At 40.2% G+C, this 19,970-nt stretch overlaps 1 non-coding gene across 1 annotated transcript; it reads left to right on the top strand.

Annotated features, from left to right (window-relative positions):
* Positions 1–19,862: 19,862 nt before the first annotated feature.
* On the top strand, positions 19,863–19,970 carry LOC148573823 (small nucleolar RNA R71). The gene has a single exon (XR_015905679.1). It is a non-coding gene; the product is annotated as a small nucleolar RNA R71 (small nucleolar RNA).

Raw genomic sequence — 19,970 nt, 5'->3', positions numbered from 1 at the left:
CTGTGAAGTGTTTCTGTGTGGTTTCATCTAGCAGCTCAATACTTCCATAGGGAAAGACTTTTGTTACTAGATACGGACCTGTCCATTTGGACTTGAGCTTGCCAGGGAAGATCTTGAGCCTTGAGTTATATAGGAGCAATTGCTGTCCTGGCTTGAATTCTTTCTTTGCGATCTTCTTGTCATGCCACCTATTAGCTCTCTCCTTGTATATCTTAGCGTTCTCATAAGCTTCTAGTCTAAACTCATCCAACTCATTTAGTTGTAGCAGCCTCTTTTCTCCTGCTGCTTGAGAATCAAGGTTGAGAAGTTTAGTGGCCCAAAAAGCTTTATGTTCAAGCTCCACAGGTAGGTGACAAGCTTTTCCATATAATAGCTGAAATGGGGACTTTCCAATGGGAGTTTTGAACGATGTCCTGTATGCCCAAAGTGCATCTTCTAACTTCCTGGCCCAATCTTTCCTTGTGCTTCCCACTGTTTTTTCTAAAATTCTCTTCAACTCTCTGTTTGCTACTTCAGCCTGGCCATTAGTCTGAGGATGGTATGGTGTGGCTACTTTATGTATTACTCCATACTTGTGAAGGAGTTTCTCCATTTGTTTGTTGCAGAAGTGACCACCACCATCACTGACAAGACCTTTGGGTACTCCATATCTAGTGAAGATATGCTTCTTAAGGAATTGAAGGACAATTTGTGCATCACAAGTGGTTGTGGCTATGGCTTCCACCCATTTTGAGACATATTCTACTGCCACCATGATGTATCTGAAAGAATAAGAAGGGGGAAAAGGTCCCATGAAATCAATGCCCCATAGATCAAATAGCTCAACTTCCAGGATGAAATTTTGAGGCATCTCATCCCTTTTTGTCAATCCTCCAGCTCTTTGGCATTCATTGCATTGATGAATAAACTCTCTCGCATCCTTGAAGATAGTTGGCCAATAGAAACTGCTTTGCAACACCTTTGCAGCTGTTCTCTCTGGTCCAAAATGTCCACCATATGCTGAACCATGACAATGCCACAATATGTCCCTCATTTCATTTTCATGGACACATCTCCTAATCATTCCATCAGAGCACCTTTTGAATAAAAAGGGTTCATCCCACAAGAACTTTCTTGCTTCATTGAGCAGCTTTTTCACTTGTTGTTTAGAATATTCTTGAGGTATCTTCCTTCCCACTTTGTAGTTTGCTATGTCAGCAAACCAGGGTGTTTGTTGAACTTGGAATAGGTGCTCATCTGGGAAGTTCTCATTTACTTGTTGTGGTCTATCTTGACAGGCTTCTTGTGGTACTCTTGATAAATGATCCGCCACTTGATTTTCACTTCCCTTCCTATCTCTTACTTCAATATCAAACTCTTGAAGTAGCAGTACCCACCTAATGAGCCTTGGCTTTGAATCCTGTTTAGACATTAAATACTTGAGAGCAGCATGGTCAGTGTACACTATAACTTTGGAGCCAATCAAGTATTGTCTAAACTTATCAAATGCATAAACAATTGCCAAAAGTTCTTTCTCAGTGGTTGTATAATTTTTCTGTGTTTCATTTAACACTTTGCTGGCATAATATATGACATGGTGTAGCTTGTCTTTCTTTTGTCCCAACACAGCACCAATAGCAAAGTTACTTGCATCACACATAAGTTCAAAAGGTAAGTTCCAATCAGGGGGTGTGATGATTGGTGCTGTGATGAGCTTTCTCTTTAAGGTTTCAAAGGCATATTTACAGTTGTCATCAAAGATGAAAGGGTTGTCAATCACTAGCAAATTGCTCAATGGCTTTGCTATTTTTGAGAAATCTTTGATGAACCTTCTGTAGAAACCAGCATGCCCAAGAAAACTCCTTACTGCTTTCACATTAACGGGTATAGGAAGTTTTTCAATAATTTCTATTTTAGCTTTATCAACTTCTATACCTCTGCATGACACCTTATGCCCAAGAACTATCCCTTCAGGAACCATGAAATGGCATTTTTCCCAGTTTAAGATCAAGTTAGTTTCTTGGCATCTTTTCAAAACAAGAGTTAAATGATGCAAACAAGTGTTAAATGAATTTCCAAAAACAGAAAAATCATCCATGAAGACTTCTAAAAATTTTTCAACCATATCTGAGAAAATGGAAAGCATACACCTCTGAAATGTGGATGGGGCGTTGCACAGCCCAAAGGGCATCCTCCGGTATGCAAAAACTCCAAATGGACATGTGAAGGCAGTTTTCTCTTGATCTTTAGGGTCCACCACGATTTGATTGTAACCAGAATACCCATCTAAGAAACAATAATAGGCATGGCCAGCTAGTCTTTCCAACATCTGATCAATGAATGGGAGAGGGAAATGGTCTTTCCTTGTGGCATCATTCAATCTTCTATAGTCTATGCACATCCTCCACCCAGTCACTGTCCTAGTAGGGATCAACTCATTCTTCTCATTGGTGATAACCGTCATTCCTCCCTTTTTCGGTACAACTTGAACCGGGCTCACCCATGAGCTATCAGAGATTGGGAAGATTATTCCAGCATTCCACAACTTCATGACTTCCTTTTTAACTACCTCCTTCATGGCTGGGTTGAGCCTTCTTTGGGGTTGGACCACAGGCTTTGATTCTTCTTCCAGTAAAATTTTATGCATACAAATGGCTGGGCTAATACCTTTGATATCGTCAATTGTCCACCCTAAGGCTACTTTGTGAGATTTCAACACTTCAATCAGCTTTGTTTCTTCTTCCATATTCAAGGAGGAGTTAATGATCACTGGTAGGGTCTCCTCTTCTCCCAGGAACACATATTTGAGGTGAGGGGGGAGAGGTTTCAATTCCTGTTTTGGCTTCTCTTTCTCCTTGTCTTCAATAGAGATTTCTACCACCTCTTCTTCCTGTTGCTCATGACAAGTGGCTTCTAACATTTCCTCCACTAGACTTTCTATCATGTCCACCTTCATGTAATTTTCTTGTTCAGGAGGGTGTTGCATTGATTTGAAGACATTGATGACCATTTGCTCATTATGTACTCTAAAGATCATCTCTCCCTTCTCTACATCAATAATGGCTCTGGCTGTGGCTAAAAATGGCCTTCCCAAGATGATTGAGTTATTTCCTTCTTCCTCTGTATCCAGAATCACGAAGTCTGCTGGGAAGATAAATTCTCCAACCTTCACTAACAGGTTTTCCACAATGCCATTGGGTGTCTTGATTGATCTGTCAGCCATCACCAAAGACATCCTGGTAGGTTTGAGTTCTTCTATGGCAAGCTTTCTTATCATTGATAACGGCATCAGATTGATGCTAGCACCAAGGTCACAGAGAGCTTTGTCTAGGGTCATTTTGCCTATGGTACATGAAACTACAAAGCTCCCTGGATCTTTAAGCTTTGGTGGGATGACTCCTTTAATCACAGCACTACATTCTTCAGTGAGAAGTATGATTTCCTTCTCTTGCCAACTCCTCTTCTTGTTGATGAGTTCTTTCAAGAACTTTGCGTACAGGGGCATTTGCTCAAGTGCTTCAGCTAAGGGAATATTAATTTCCAACTTCTTGAAGATTTCAAGAAATTTTGGGAAGTGTTGGTCCTTAGTCTCCTTGTTGAACCTTTGAGGATATGGCAAGGGTGGAGTGAAGTTCATTCCCTGCCTTTGGTCCTTAGTTGGCTCTTCAATTACTTCCTTTCCCTTTCTTGAATTTTGTGGCTGATCTTCTTTTTCTTGAGTTTGATTCTGAGTTGGCTTGCTTGCTGTTACATCTTCATCATTGGCCTTCTCTTTTTCAGCTTGTTTCTTGTCACTTTCCTTTGGCTTCTTGGTTGCTTCTTCATTTTTCACCAAGACTTTTCCACTCCTCAATTGTATTGCCTTGCATTCTTCCTTAGGATTTGGGATTGTGTCACTGGGCAGTGAGCTTGAAGGTCTCTCAACAGAAATCTGTTTGGAGATTTGCCCAATTTTCCTTTCTAGGCTCTTCATGGAGGCTTCATGGTTCTTGGTTGTCATTTCTTGGTGTTTCCACATTTTGTCTATCAAGGTTTCCAAGTTGGTGAGTCTTTGAGATTCAGGTGATGCTTGTGGTAGGTTGTTAGATGTGGATGGTGGATGGTAGGCATTTTGGTTGGTGGGTTGGTTATTAGATTGGTAATGGTTGGGGTTGGGGTAGTTGTTTTGAGGTTTTCTGTAGGGGTTTTGGTTAGTTTGCTGCTGGTTGTGGTTTTGGTTGTTTCTTGAAGTGTTTTGATTTGAGTTTCTCTGCCATGGTTGTTGATTTTGGTTGTGATTGTCTCCCCACCTAAGATTTGGGTGGTTCTTCCAAGAAGGGTTGTAGGTGTCACCATAGACTTCATTTGGCCCAGAATTTTGGTTGTGCATGTACTGGACTTGCTCTTGCTGTTGCTCCTCTTGAGTCTCTTCATTTTGTCCCCATGTGGATAATGGTTGGCTTGTATTAACTGCTGCAACTTGGAGGCTATCAATCCTCTTGGCCATTTGCTCAAATTGTTGTTGAATTTGTTGCTGCATCATTTTGTTTTGAGCCAAGATTGAGTCCACTCCTTCCAACTCCATCACTCCTTTCCTTTGCGATGGTTGGCGTTGCCTTTAGTGAGCAAAGAAATATTGGTTGTTGGCCACCATATCAATGAGATTTTGAGCTTCCTCTGCTATTTTCATCAATTGTAACGAACCTCCTGCTGAATAATCCAAAGCCTCTTGAGATTTCAGTGTCAAGCCTTCATAGAAATTCTGTAATCTGTCCCACTCACTGAACATTCCTGGTGGACACTTCCTGATTAGAGCTTTGTATCGTTCCCATGCCTCATACAAGGGTTCAGCATCCATTTGTGTGAATGTTTGCACTTCAGTCTTCAATCTAATAACTCTTTGAGGTGGGTAAAACTTGGCAAGGAACTTGGTTACTAGATCATCCCAATTGTTGATGCTGCCTCTTGGGAAGGATTCCAACCATTGAGTGGCTTTGTCTCTGAGAGAAAATAGAAATAGCAGTAGCTTGTAACTGTCAGGGTGCACACCATTGGTTTTGACAGTGTCACAAATCCTCAAGAAGGTGGATAAGTGTTGGTTAGGATCTTCAAGTGGTCCTCCTCCATAAGAACAATTGTTTTGAACCAAGGTGATGAGTTGTGGCTTTAGTTCAAAATTATTTGCATTAACATTTGGGGTAAGAATGCTACTCCCACAATGTCTAGGATCTGCACTTGTGTAGGAAGCTAAAACTCTTCTCTGTGGTGGATTATTGTTGTTATTGGCTGCTCCTTCAGCCCCATTTGGTGGGTTTGTTAAGTGTTCCTCCATATCTTGGAATTCTTCTTCTGACTCCTCTTCTCCAATAATGTTTTTCCCTCTTTCAGCTCTTCTTAATCTTCTGAGGGTTCTTTCGTCTTGTTCACAAAAAGTGGGTGTAATTCTCCTTGTACCTGACATACAACTAAAGCATAAAAATCACAACACCAGAAAGCAAAAACACTTCAATCCATGGCTGAAGTGAAATGTTAATTGGCTTAAGCAAAAATTCAAACAGTTAGTGTGTTAGTCAAAAATAGAAAAATAAAAAGTGCTTGATCTAGATCTCCACTTCACTTAATCATTGTCAATCTAATCAATCCCCGGCAACGGCGCCAAAAACTTGATGTGTGGAAAACGATCCAACACAAAACTCACCGGCAAGTGTACCGGGTCGCATCAAGTAATAATAACTCACATGAGTGAGGTCGATCCCACAGGGATTGAAGGATTGAGCAATTTTAGTTTAGTGGTTAATTTAGTCAAGCGAATCAAGTATTGGTTGTGTGATTTGTGATTTGCAGAAGCTAAATTGCATGGAAAGTAAAGGGGAAGGGGAAATTTGCAGTAAACTAAAGAGCAGGAAAATAAAGGTGCTGAAACTTAAATTGCAAGTAATGTAAATTACAGAAACTTATATTGCAAGAAATGTAAATGACTGAATCTTAAAGTGCGAGTAATGTAAATTGCTTGAATTGTAAAAGGGATTGGGAATGGGAATTGCAGAAATTAAACAAGAACAAGTAAATTGCATTAAACAATAAAAGAGAAAATTGAATTGCAGTGAAGTAGATCTCAAACAGAAGAGTAAAATGCTTTGAAAATTTAAAAAACAGAGAAAGCAGTGCTTAATTTGCAGCAAAGTAAAAGTGGTTGAAGATCTCAGGGTGGAAGAGACTAGATAACAAGTCTAGATCTCAATGTAGAACCTATGCACAATTACTCAAGAGGGGGGGTGAATTGAGTATTGCAACAACAATGAATCTTTTTGCGAAAGTTAAAGACAATATTCAAAAGTGTTATTGTACTAGTATTTTTCCAAGAGCTTAACTCAATTGCTAAGCATTTATAAGGAGCTTTTACTTTCCAATAGACACCAACTCAAATAAATTGATCAAGCTTTTCACCAATCGGACTTAAGCTATTCCTTAAGTACTTACGAAGCTACTTTTCGATCACAATTTATTTGCTCAAAGGTAAAAGACAATAATATAGAAGAGATGAGTTTGGAGAGATGCAAACGCTATTTAGAGTGGTTCGGCACAATCCTTGTCCTACGTCCACTTTCTTTCTCAATCGCTATTGAGAAGTTCCACTATTGCCAAGCTTCAAGGTGCTCGTGCAAAACCTTTTACAATCCGAGTCCTTAGTTTCTAACACCTCACGGTATATGATCACCACTCGTATACTAACCCACTCCACTTAGAGATTCCTTCTCTAAGATTTACCTTGAGTACTTAGTATACTTCTTTGGTATCCTCACCGACTATAGTGTTTATAACTCTTGACTCAACCTTGGAGATCACACTCCAATTTACAAAGTGTTACAAGAAAACAATTCTCAAAGAATTGTTGAGATGAAATGAGTACTCTCTAGAAGAGTGTATGATTACAAGTTTAGCACTATTGAACCAATTGATATTGCTCTCTCAAATTGTGTATTATAACACCTTAAAAATGTGTAGAATGAAAGAATATGAACAAGATAGTTTGCAAATACTCACATGTCTGAAATAAGGCTTCAATCCATCTATTTATAGACTTCCCAAACCTTAGAAACGTTGGGGAGTTAATGGGATGGAGCCGTTTTGTTAAAACTAGCCGTTTTTTATGTTTTTGAATCATTTGCATCGATGCATAACACTTTGCATCGATGCAAATGTGTCTTTGAAGCTGAAATTTGAATTTTCAGCTAGGTTGCATCGATGCAAACATCTTTGCATTGATGCAACAAGTCGTTGCATGCTTTGCATCGATGCAAGATGAGTGTGCATCGATGCAAACCTTAAAGAATGGCTTAAAATCACTTCAAAATACTTAGGATTGATCTCAAACTTGTTGGAGTCAATTCCTATGCTTTTGTACCTTTGAAAACAAGTTTTTAAACCATTTGGCTAGCATCGAATTGCAAGATGTGCATCAAAACATTTTGTGAGTGTGTGTTGAGAGATTTAGCAATTGGTTCTTAACAAGAAGTTACCTAAGTCCTAAGACACTATACTTGTCTTCAAATGTTGTGGACTTGAGTTTCTTGTTGTTGTTGTGTTGCTTTCAACTCTTCATTCCTCAATGTTGAATGTTGGTTGATCTTTCAACATGCTTGTTCATTCAAGTTGTTTGTTGGTTTGTCTTTCATGTCGTTTGTTGGTTTGTCATTCATCAAAACCTACGAATACAAACTTCGCATACAAGCAACATGATTTACACTCAAATCCTTCCTTGATCCAACAAGAACAATTGCAAAAGAAGTGAAGAAGAGTAAATTGCAGAATTAAAGAGAAGATGAAGCAGTAAACAGAAAGTGAAATTCAATTATGCAGAGAAAGTAAACAAGAGATCTCAAGGTGAGATTGAAACAGAAGTTCTTCAATTCTTCACCCAAGATCCAAAGCAAGAAAATAAAAGAGTGCTCAAGCAAGAACCAAGAAGGAGAGAGATCAATTCCCTTTCCAAGTTCTCAGAGAATTCAAAGTAAAAAGCTCAAAAATGAAAAATGACAATTCAAAGGAAAATTCAAAAGTAAAATCTCAAAGTGTCAAAAGGTCCTAATTACATCAAACTAACTCCTATTTATACACTTTCTATTCTTGGATTTTGGAATTTGGGTGGGCTTTTGATTTGGTGAAGAAATGAATTAAATTGGATTTTTAATCCAATTCTTAGCCCAAATTACACCTCCAGGGGAAAGCTCAGTTGGAAAATCCAACTTAGCTTTCAAGCATGCTCCATCCGTGTCAAGTGTGGTGTGCAAGCCTTCCTTGGTGCGCTTCATGGCATCTGGCCGTGTCAAGGTGCGCGTGCGTCCCAGCCTTGGTGTGCCAAAGTGTGGAAGTTCAATGCTCAGTTGGAAAAACCAACTGAGCTTTCCTTGTGTTGAGCTTTGTTGCGCCAATTTGGTGCTTCTCGTGTCATGATGCGCATGACAGCCCCTTGGTGTGCAAACTTGTGTGCCAAAGTGTGGGGAAGAATGGGAGAAGCAATGCTCAGTTGGAATTTCCAACTTAGCTTCCCTTGTAGCGCCTTTGCTTTTGGCCTCAAGGTCCCAGGTTCAAATCCTGGTGGGAGCAAGTGGAGGACACCTTTGGAGCTAATTTCCTTAGATGAGTGGGCACTTCTCCTTAAGTTTCCAGGAATACCCAAGTTCGAAACTTGGAGGAAGCAATAAAGCTATTTTCCTTGTATTTCCTTGCAAGCTTGGTGGCACTCCTTCCTTATGTTTCAAAGAATACCCAAGTTCAAGTCCTGGAGGAAGCATTCTAGCTATTTATTCTCAAATTCCCTTGCAAGGAGTAGCGTGTGGTTCCAAGTTCGAACCATGGAGGATGCATTTTGGCTATTTCTTCTTGAATTCTTTTGTGAGGAACGTCCCTTGCCTTCTCCTTGGTCCTTGGTTTGAATCTTGGTGGCTTCACTCATGGAATTTCATCTTGAATTAATTTGAAGAGGTCCCCGATAAAGTTAACTTAGTTAACTTAGCTTTGCACCCATTCCTTGCTTTCTTTAGTGCTAAGTTAACTATTTTAACTTAGCTTTGTAGCTTCCTTCTCCTTCCATCCCTTGTGAAGCTCAGTTAGCTTTTTCAACTTAGCTTCCCATTCTTCCTCAATGTGATCATGCTTTTTCTTTCCTTTTGGCATGCTTCTTGCTTCCTTGGGCACGTTTTCTTTCCTTTGGGCACACTTCTTGAGCCATGCTTTTCTTCTTCTCTTCTTTCTTCACCTACAATTAACCAAATCAACCAATCAAAGTATCACTAAATTCACAAGGTTTATAAATCATTAAAATTCAATTAAATTTGGCTTCAACCTCATGATTTAGCATCAAATAATTAGTGGTTGTTTGATTCACAGAAGTCATGCATTTTCACTCCAAATTACTTACTTAGAATGCAAGAAAGTGCATAAAACCTACTAAAATTAAAGAAAAAGGCTAGTGAAACTAGGCTAAGATGACTTGTCATCAACGCGTTCATAGGGAAAGATGATGATTGTCACGTTCATCACATTCATGTTGAAGTACGAATGAATATCTTAGAAGCGGAATAAGTTGAACTGAATAGAAAACAGTAGTACTTTGCATTAATTCATGAGAAACAGCAGAGCTCCACACCTTAATCTATGGAGTGTAGAAACTCTACCGTTAAAAATACATAAGTGAAAGGTTCAGGCATGGTCGAATGGCCAGCCCCCTAAACGTGATCAATAGTCTTCTAAGATGAACAATTGATTAAAACTGAGACCAAAGATGTCTAATACAATAGTAAAAAGTCCTATTTATACTAAACTAGTTACTAGGGTTTACAGAAGTAAGTAATTGATGCATAAATCCACTTCCGGGGCCCACTTGGTGTGTGCTTGGGCTGAGCTTGAAGTTTACACATGGAGAGGTCATTCTTGAAGTTGAACGCCAGTTTGTAACGTATTTCTGGCATTCAACTCTGGCTTGTAACGTGTTTCTGGCGTTTAACTCTAGACAGCAGATAGAACTGGCGTTCAACGCCCTTTTACGTCGTGTAAACGCGGCCAAAGTATGGACTATTATATATTTCTGGAAAGCCCTGGATGTCTACTTTCCAACGCAATTAGAAGCGCGCCATGTTGAGTTTTGTAGCTCCAGAAAATCCACTTTGAGTGAAGGGAGGTCAGAATCCAACAGCATCAGCAGTCCTTCTTCAACCTCTGAATATGATTTTTGCTCAAGTCTCTCAATTTCAGCCAGAAAATACCTGAAATCACAGAAAAGCATTCAAACTCATAGTAAAGTCTAGAAATGTGAATTTAACATAAAAACTAATGAAAACATCTCTAAAAGTAACTAGATCCTACTAAAAACATACTAAAAATATTGCCAAAAAGCGTATAAATTATCCGCTCATCACAACACCAAACTTAAATTGTTGCTTGTCCCCAAGCAACTGAAAATCAAATAGGATAAAAAGAAGAGAATATACTATAAATTCCAAACTATCAATGAAACATAGCTCCAATCAGATGAGCGGGACTTGTAGCTTTTTGCCTCTTGAATAGTTTTGGCATCTCACTTTATCCATTGAGGTTCAGAATGATTGGCATCTATAGGAACTCAGAGTTCAGATAGTGTTATTGATTCTCCTAGTTCAATATGTTGATTCTTGAACACAGCTACTTTATGAGTCTTGGCCGTGGCCCTAAGCACTTTGTTTTCCAGTATTACCACCGGATACATAAATGCCACAAACATATAACTGGGTGAACCTTTTCAGATTGTGACTCAGCTTTGCTAAAGTCCCGAATTAGAGGTGTCCAGGGTTCTTAAGCACACTCTTTTTTTTTTTTGCTTTGGACCTTGACTTTAACTGCTCAGTCTCAAGTTTTCACTTGACACCTTCACGCCACAAGCACATGGTTAGGGACAACTTGCTTTAGCCGCTTAGGCCAGGATTTTATTCCTTTAGGCCCTCCTATCCACTGATGCTCAAAGCCTTGGGATCCTTTTTATTACCCTTGCCTTTTGGTTTTAAGGGTTATTGGCTTTTTGCTCTTGCCTTTTGGTTTTAAGAGCTTTTGGCTTTTTTTGCTTGCTTTTTCTTTTTCTTTCTATTTTTTTCGCTAATTTTTTTCTCTTTTTTTTTCTGCAAGCTTTGTTCTTTGCTGCTTTTTCTTGCTTCAAGAATCATTTTTATGATTTTTCAGATTATCAAATAACATGTCTCCTTGTCATCATTCTTTCAAGAGCCAACATATTTAACATTCTTAAACAACAACTTCAAAAGACATATGCACTGTTCAAGCATTCATTCAGAAAACAAAAAGTATTGTCACCACATCAATATAATTAAACTAAGTTCAAGGATAAATTCGAAACTCATGTACTTCTTGTTCTTTTGAATTAAAATATTTTTCATTTAAGAGAGGTGATGAATTCATATTCACTTACTTTAAGGCATAGACACTTAGACACTAATGATCATGTAGTAAGACACAAATATAAATAAACATAAAGCTCAAAAATCGAAAAACAGGAATAAATAGACAAGGCGATTAAGGAATGAGTCCACCTTAGTGAGGATGGCGTCTTTCTCTTCTTGAAGAACCAATGGTGCTTTTGAGCTCCTCTATGTCTCTTCCTTGTCTTTGTTGCTCCTCCTTAGTGATTTTTGGTATTTCTATCCTCAATTGCTCCCAATAATTATGTGGGTAAAATGTATCCCCTGAGGTATCTCAGGGATCTCTTGATTTGCAGTCAAATGTTCTACCACTAAGCTATAGATCCTTTACATTAATCTCTCCATCTCTCATGACTTGGAGGTGGAAGCTTTTGTCTTCCCTTTTCTCTTCTCTCTTCTTTCTCTTTTTTTTTTTTGAGGTTTCTCTGGCCTTAGGTGCCATCAATGGTTATGGAAAAGCAAAATAAGCAATGCTTTTACCATACCAAACTTAGAATGTTGCTCGCCCTCGAGCAAAAGAAGAAAGAATAGATGATGAAGAAGATGTGGAAAAAAAAACTACGATTATTAGGAGGGAAGGTGGGGATCCTGTGGGGTCCACAGATCTTGAGATGATCATGTGAGCTCCACAGATCTTGAGGTGTCAAGGATTTACATCCCTGCACCAATTAGGCATGTAAAATGCCTTTGCATGCAATTCTGGCGTTTAAACGCCAAATTGATGCTTGTTCTGGGCGTTCAGCGCCCAGATGCAGCATATTTCTGGCGTTGAACGCCAGCCAGATGCTTGTTTCTGGCGTTCAGTGCCAGCTCTTCTTCACTGTGCATTTCTGGCGTCTGAACACCAGGATGCTGCTTGTTTCTGGCATTCAACGCCAGAAACATGCTCTGTTCTGGCGTTGAACGCCAGACAGATGCTCCTTACTGGCGTTTGAACGCCAGTGAACTCCTCCTCCAGGGTGTGCTATTTTTTTTCGCTGTTTTTTATTTTTCTTCAATTTTTCAGTTGTTTTTGTGACTCCACATGATCATGAACCTATAAAGACATATAACTAATAAAAATATAATTAAATAAAAATTAGGTTGCCTCCCAACAAGCACTTCTTTAATGTCAATAGCTTGACAGTGGGCTCTCATGGAGCCTCACAGATGTTCAGAGCATTGTTGAGACTCCCCAACACCAAACTTAGAGTTTGGATATGGGAGTTCAACACCAAACTTAGAGTTTGGTTGTGGCCTCCCAACACCAAACTTAGAGTTTGACTGTGGGGGCTCTGGTTGACTCTGTTTTGAGAGAAGCTTACTGTGCCTCTTTTCCATGTTTACAGAAGGATGTCTTTGAGTTTTAAACTCAAGGGAGTCCTCATTCAATTGAAGAACTAGTTCACCTCTGTTAACATCAATCACAGCTCTTGTTGTGGCTAGGAAGGGTCTTCCAAGGATAATGGATTCATCTTCATCCTTCCCAGTATCTAGGATTATGAAATCAGCAGGGATGTTGGTGCACGAAATTGTGATGTCCAGGCTCGAACAATCCCTGGCAACGTGAGCAACTTGGTACGCGTAATCGTGATTACACTTTAATGATGTAGAATTCATGGCTCTTTCTTTCCCTGGCATTGACACCAATAACATGGTGCCAATACCATGGTTCACAACTTCGATACAACTGACCAGCAAGTGCACTGGGTCGTCCAAGTAATACCTTACGTGAGTAAGGGTCGAATCCCACGGAGATTGTTGGTATGAAGCAAGCTATGGTCACCTTGTAAATCTCAATCAGGCAGATATAAAGTGATACTGGTGTTTTTGAATATTATATAATAAAATAGGGATAGAGATACTTATGTAAATCATTGGTAGGAATTTCAGATAAGCGAATGGAGATGCTTTTCGTTCCTCTGAACCTCTGCTTTCCTGCTATCTTCATCCAATCAGTCTCACTCCTTTCCATGGCTGGCTTTATGCAAGGGCATCACCGTTGTCAGTGGCTACATCCCCTCTATCACAGCACGGCCATTCATCTGTCGGTTCTCGATCATGCTGGAATAGGATTCACCCTCCTTTTGCGTCTGTCACTAACGCCCAGCACTCGCGAGTTTGAAGCTCGTCACAGTCATTCAATCATTGAATCCTACTCGGAATACCACAGACAAGGTTTAGACTTTCCGGATTCTCTTGAATGCCGCCATCATTCTAGCTTACGCCACGAAGATTCTGGTTAGGAGATCTAAGAGATATTCATTCTAGCTTATTTCATGTAGAACGGAAGTGTTTGTCAGGCACGTGTTCATAGGGGAGAATGGTGATGAGCGTCACACATAATCATCACCTTCATCACGTTCTTGGGTGCGAATGGATATCTTAGAAGCGAAATAAGATGAATTGAATAGAAAACAGTAGTACTTTGCATTAATCTTTGAGGAACAGCAGAGCTCCACACCTTAATCTATGGAGTGTAGAAACTCTACCGTATGAAAATACATAAGTGAAGGTCCAGGCATGGCCGAGATGGCCAGCCCCCAAAGTCTAAGAACAATGCATTCAAAGATGATCCTAAGATCCTAAGATGATCAAAAGATGCCTAATACAATAGTAAAAGGTCCTATTTATAATAAACTAGCTACTAGGGTTTACATGAGTAAGTAATTGATGCATAAATCCACTTCCAGGGCCCACTTGGTGTGTGCTTGGGCTGGGCTTGAGTGTTGCACGTGTAGAGGTCCTTCTTGGAGTTGAACGCCAGTTTTTGTGCCAGTTTGGGCGTTCAACTCTGGTTTTGGCTCCTTTTCTGGCGCTGGACGCCAGATTTGGGTAGAAAGCTGGCGTTGAACGCCAGTTTACGTCATCTATTCTTGGCCAAAGTATGAACTATTATATATTGCTGGAAAGCCCTGAATGTCTACTTTCCAACGCAATTGGAAGCGCGCCATTTCGAGTTCTGTAGCTCCAGAAAATCCACTTTGAGTGTAGGGAGGTCAGAATCCAACAGCATCAGCAGTCCTTTTTCAACCTCTGAATCTGATTTTTGCTCAAGTCCCTCAATTTCAGCCAGAAAATACCTGAAATCATAGAAAAACACACAAACTCATAGTAAAGTCCAGAAATGTGAATTTAACATAAAATCTATTAAAAACATCCCTAAAAGTAACTAGATTCTACTAAAAACATACTAAAAACAATGCCAAAAAGCGTATAAATTATCCGCTCATCACAACACCAAACTTAAATTGTTGCTTGTCCCCAAGCAACTGAAAATCAAATAGGATAAAAAGAAGAGAATATACTATAAATTCCAAACTATCAATGGAACAGAGCTTCAATCATATGAGTGGGACTTATAGCTTTTTGCCTCTTGAATAGTTTTGGCATCTCACTTTATCCATTGAGGTTCAGAATGATTGGCATCTATAGGAACTTCAGATTTCGAATAGTGTTATTGACTCTCCTAGTTTAGTATGATGATTCTTGAACACAGCTTCTTTATGAGTCTTGGCCGTGGCCCTAAGCACTTTGTTTTCCAGTATTACCACCGGATACATAAATGCCACAGACACATAATTGGGTGAACCTTTTCAGATTGTGACTCAGCTTTGCTAAAGTCCCCAATTAGAGGTGTCCAGGGTTCTTAAGCACACTCTTCTTTTGTTTTGGACCTTGACTTTAACCGCTCAGTCTTAAGTTTTCACTTGACACCTACACGCCACAAGCACATGGTTAGGGACAGCTTGGTTTAGCCGCTTAGGCCAGGATTTTATTCCTTTAGGCCCTCCTATCCACTGATGCTCAAAGCCTTGGGATCCTTTTTATTTGCCCTTGCCTTTTGGTTTTAAGGGTTATTGGCTTTTTGCTCTTGCCTCTTGGTTTTAAGAGCTTTTGGCTTTTTCTGCTTGCTTTTTCTTTCTATATATATATATATATATTTTTTTTTTCGCCTATTTTTTTTTTCTGCAAGCTTTGTTCTTTGCTGCTTTTTCTTGCTTCAAGAATCATTTTTATGATTTTTCAGATTATCAAATAACATGTCTTCTAGTCATCATTCTTTCAAGAGCCAACATATTTAACATTCTTAAACAACAACTTCAAAAGACATATGCACTGTTCAAGCATACATTCAAAAAACAAGAAGCATTGTCACCACATCAATATAATTAAGCTAAGTTCAAGGATAAATTCGAAACTCATGTACTTCTTGTTCTTTTGAATTAAAACATTTTTCATTTAAGAGAGGTGATGGATTCATAGGACATTCATAACTTTAAGACATAGTTACTAACTACTAATGATCATGTAATGAAGACACAAACACAGATAAGTACATAACATAGAAAACGAAAAACAAAAGAAATAAGAACAAGGAATGAATCCACCTTAGTGATGGTGGCGTTTCCTTCTTGAGGAACCAATGATGTCCTTGAGCTCTTCTATGTCTCTTCCTTGTCTTTGTTGCTCCTCCCTCATTGCTTTTTGATCTTCTCTTATTTTATGAAGCATGATGGAGTGCTCTTGATGTTCCACCCTTAGTTGTCCCATATTGGAACTCAATTCTTCTAGGGAGGTGTTGATTTGCTCCCAATAGTTTTGTGGAGGAAAGTGCATTTGAGGCATCTCCGGGATCTCATGGTGATGAGCTTCCTGCGCCTCTTGAGCTCCATGAATGGGCTCTCTTGCTTGCTCCATCTTTTTCTTCGTGATGGGCTTGTCCTCTTTAATGAGGATATCTCCCTCTATGAAAGCTCCAGCAGAGTAACATAGATAGCAAATGAGGTGAGGGAAGGCTAACCTTGCCATAGTGGAGGACTTGTCAGCCACCTTGTAGAGTTCTTGAGGTATAATCTCATGAACTTCCACCTCTTCTCCAATCATGATGCTATGGATCATGATGGCCCGGTCTATAGTAACTTCAGACCGGTTGCTAGTGGGAATGATTGAGCATTGAATGAACTCCAACCATCCTCTAGCTATAGGCTTGAGGTCCAATCTTCTTAGTTGAACTGGCTTGCCTTTGGAGTCAACCTTCCATTGAGCTCCTTCTACACATATGTCCATAAGGACTTGGTCCAACCTTTGATCAAAGTTGACTCTCCGTGTGTAGGGGCGTGCGTTCTCTTCCATGTTTGGCAAGTTGAACGCCAACCTCACATTCTCCGGACTAAAATCTAAGTATTTCCCCCGAACCATTGTAACATAGTTCTTTGGATTCGGGTTCCTACTTTGATCATGGTTCTTGGTGATCCATGCATTAGCATAGAACTCTTGAACCATTAGGATGCCGACTTGTTGGATGGGATTTGTTAGAACTTTCCATCCTCTTCTTTGAATTTCATGTCGGATCTCCGGATACTCATTTCTTTTGAGTTTGAAAGGGACCTCAGGGATAACCTTCTTCTTGGCCACAACATCATAGAAGTGGTCTTGATGGGCTTTGGAGATGAACCTTTCCATCTCCCATGACTCGGATGTGGAAGCTTTTGTCTTCCCTTTCCCCTTTCTAGAGGATTCTCCGGTCTTAGGTGCCATCAATGGTAATGGAAAAACAAAAAGCTTATGCTTTTACCACACCAAACTTAGAATATTGCTCGCCCTCGAGCAATAAACAAAAGAATAGGAGAAGAAGAAGAAGAAATATGGAGAGGGAGAGGGAGATGTGGTTTCGGCCAAGAGGAGTGTAGAGGGATGTGTTGTGTGAATTTGAAGGAGAATGGAGGTCTTTATATAGGGAAGGGAGGGGGGGTTAAGGTTCGGCCATATGGGTGGGTTTGGGTGGGAAATTGGTTTTGAATTTTGAAGGTAGGTGGGGTTTATGAGGTAGGTTTATGGGGAAGAGTGGATGGATGTGAGTGGTGAAGAGTTTTTAGGGAAGAGTGTTTATGGGGTTGTGTGAAAGAGAGCGGTGAGAAGAAGTGAGTGGAGGTAGGTGGGGATCTTGTGGGGTCCACAGGTCCTAAGTGGATCCTATGGGGTCCACAGATCCTGAGGTGTTCAAGGATTTACATCCCTGCACCCATTAGGCATGTAAAAATGCCTTAGCACACAACTCTGGGCGTTCAGCGCCAGGTTGGTGGCCATTTTGGGCGTTCAACGCCCATTTGTATGCCATTTCTGGCGTTGAACGCCAGAACCATGCCTGTTCTGGCGTTCTGCGCCCAGAAGCTGCCCATTTTGGGCGTTCCGCGCCAGAACCATGCTCTGTTCTGGCGCTGAATGCCAGACAGATGCTCCTCTAGGGTGTGATTTTTCTTCTGCTGTTTTTGATTCAGTTTTCAATTTTTATATTTATTTTGTGACTCCACATGATCATGAACCTACAAATACATGAAAAACTATAAAAATAAGAATTAGATAAACATTGGGTTGCCTCCCAACAAGCACTTCTTTAATGTCAATAGCTTGACAGTGGGCTCTCATGGAGCCTCACAGATGTTCAGAGCATTGTTGAGACTTTCCAACACCAAACTTAGAGTTTGGATATGGGAGTTCAACACCAAACTTAGAGTTTGGTTGTGGCCTCCCAACACCAAACTTAGAGTTTGACTGTGGGGGCTTGGGTTGACTCTGCTTTGAGAGAAGCTTTTCATGCTTCCTCTTCAAAAGAAAATGCCATTTAACAAAGACGGACTGGACTCTCCCGTACTGAAGGCAACGCAAAGTTGCCAATGCTTCTAGTGCGAATCTTGCTTTCGAAAGGATCAGAGCCTAGTGTACTCTCTGTTCTTTCTAGTCTGGGTCTGCTTTGCCAATGCACTGATAGCTATGATTCTTCGATCTCGAAAGTGAAAAGATAAGGATTGGATGCTGTTCAAAGATCTCCCCTGCTTACCTTTAGCGGGGATCAAAACAACTTTTATAAAGAATATCTAAATAATAGACTGGTACTGGCTGGGCGAAGTAGGCTCGCAGGTAAAGGATCAGGCCTAGGCCTAACTCTAATGGAAAGGGTACTGGCACTAGAGAAATGACCCTAAGGGAGTCCTCATTCCATTGAAGGACTAGTTCACCTCTGTCAACATCAATCACAGCTCTTGCTGTGGCCAGGAAAGGTCTTCCTAGGATGATGGATTCATCCTCTTCCTTTCCAGTATCCAGGACTATGAAATCAGCAGGGATGTAAAGGCCTTCAACTTTTACTAACACGTCCTCTACTTGTCCATAAGCCTGTTTTCTTGAACTGTCTGCCATCTCTAATGAGATTTTAGCAGCTTGCACCCCATAGATTCCCAGTTTCTCTATTACAGAGAGGGGCATGAGGTTTATTCCTGAACCAAGGTCACACAGAGCCTTAAAGATCATGGTGCCTATGGTACAGGGTATTATGAACTTTCCAGGATCCTGTCTCTTCTGAGGCAATGTCAGTTGATCCAGATCACTTAGTTCATTGATGAACAAGGGAGGTTCAACTTCCCAAGTATCAATGCCAAATAATTTGGCATTCAGCTTCATGATTGCACCAAGAAACTTGGCAATTTGCTCTTCAGTAATATCCTCATTCTCTTCAGAAGAGGAATACTCATCAGAGCTCATGAAGGGCATAAGGAGGTTCAATGGAATCTCTATGGTCTCTAGATGAGCCTCAGAGTCCCTTGGTTCCTCAGAGGGAAACTCCTTATTGATCACTGGACGTCCCAGGAGGTCTTCCTCCTTGGGATTCACGTCCTCTCCTCTCCTCACAGGTTCGGCCATGATGCTTATGTCAATGGCCTTGCACTCTCCTTTTGGATTCTCTTCTGTATTGCTTGGGAGAGTACTAGGAGGGATTTCAGTGATCCTCTTACTCAGCTGGCCTACTTGTGCTTCCAAATTTCTAATGGAAGACCTTGTTTCATTCATGAAACTTACAGTGGCCTTAGATAGATTAGAGACTAAGTTTGCTAAATTAGAAGTATTTTGTTCAGAGTTCTCTGTCTGTTGCTGAGTGGATGATGGAAAAGGTTTATTATTGTTAAACCTATTTCTTCCACCATTATTAAAGCCTTGTTGAGGCTTTTGATCCTTCCATGAGAAATTTGGATGATTTCTCCATGATGAGTTGTAGGTGTTTCCATAAGGTTCACCTAAGTAATTTACCTTTGCTATTGCAGGGTTTTCAGGATCATAAGCTTCTTCTTCATAAGAAGCCTCTTGAGTACTGTTGGATGCAACTTGCATTCCATGCAGACTCTGAGAGATCATATTGACTTGCTGAGTCAATATTTTATTCTGAGCCAGTATGGCATTCAGAGTATCAACTTCAAGAACTCCCTTCTTCATAGGCGTCCCATTATTCACAGGATTCCTTTCAGAAGTGTACATGAACTGGTTATTAGCAACCATGTCAATGAGTTCTTGAGCCTCTGCAGGCATTTTCTTTAGGTGAATGGATCCACCTGCAGAAGTGTCCAGTGACATCTTTGATAGCTCAGATAAACCATCATAGAATATATCCAGGATGGTCTATTCTGAAAGCATGTCAGAAGGACACTTTTTGGTCAACTGTTTGTATCTTTCCCAAGCTTCATAGAGGGATTCACCTTCTTTCTGTCTGAAGGTTTGAACATCAGCTCTAAGCTT

The sequence above is a fragment of the Arachis ipaensis genome, chromosome B2 (assembly GCF_059453495.1).
Source record: "Arachis ipaensis isolate K30076 ecotype BB chromosome B2, ASM5945349v1, whole genome shotgun sequence".
NCBI classification, from domain to species: domain Eukaryota; kingdom Viridiplantae; phylum Streptophyta; class Magnoliopsida; order Fabales; family Fabaceae; genus Arachis; species Arachis ipaensis.
This window is presented reverse-complemented; position numbering and strand designations above follow the sequence as displayed.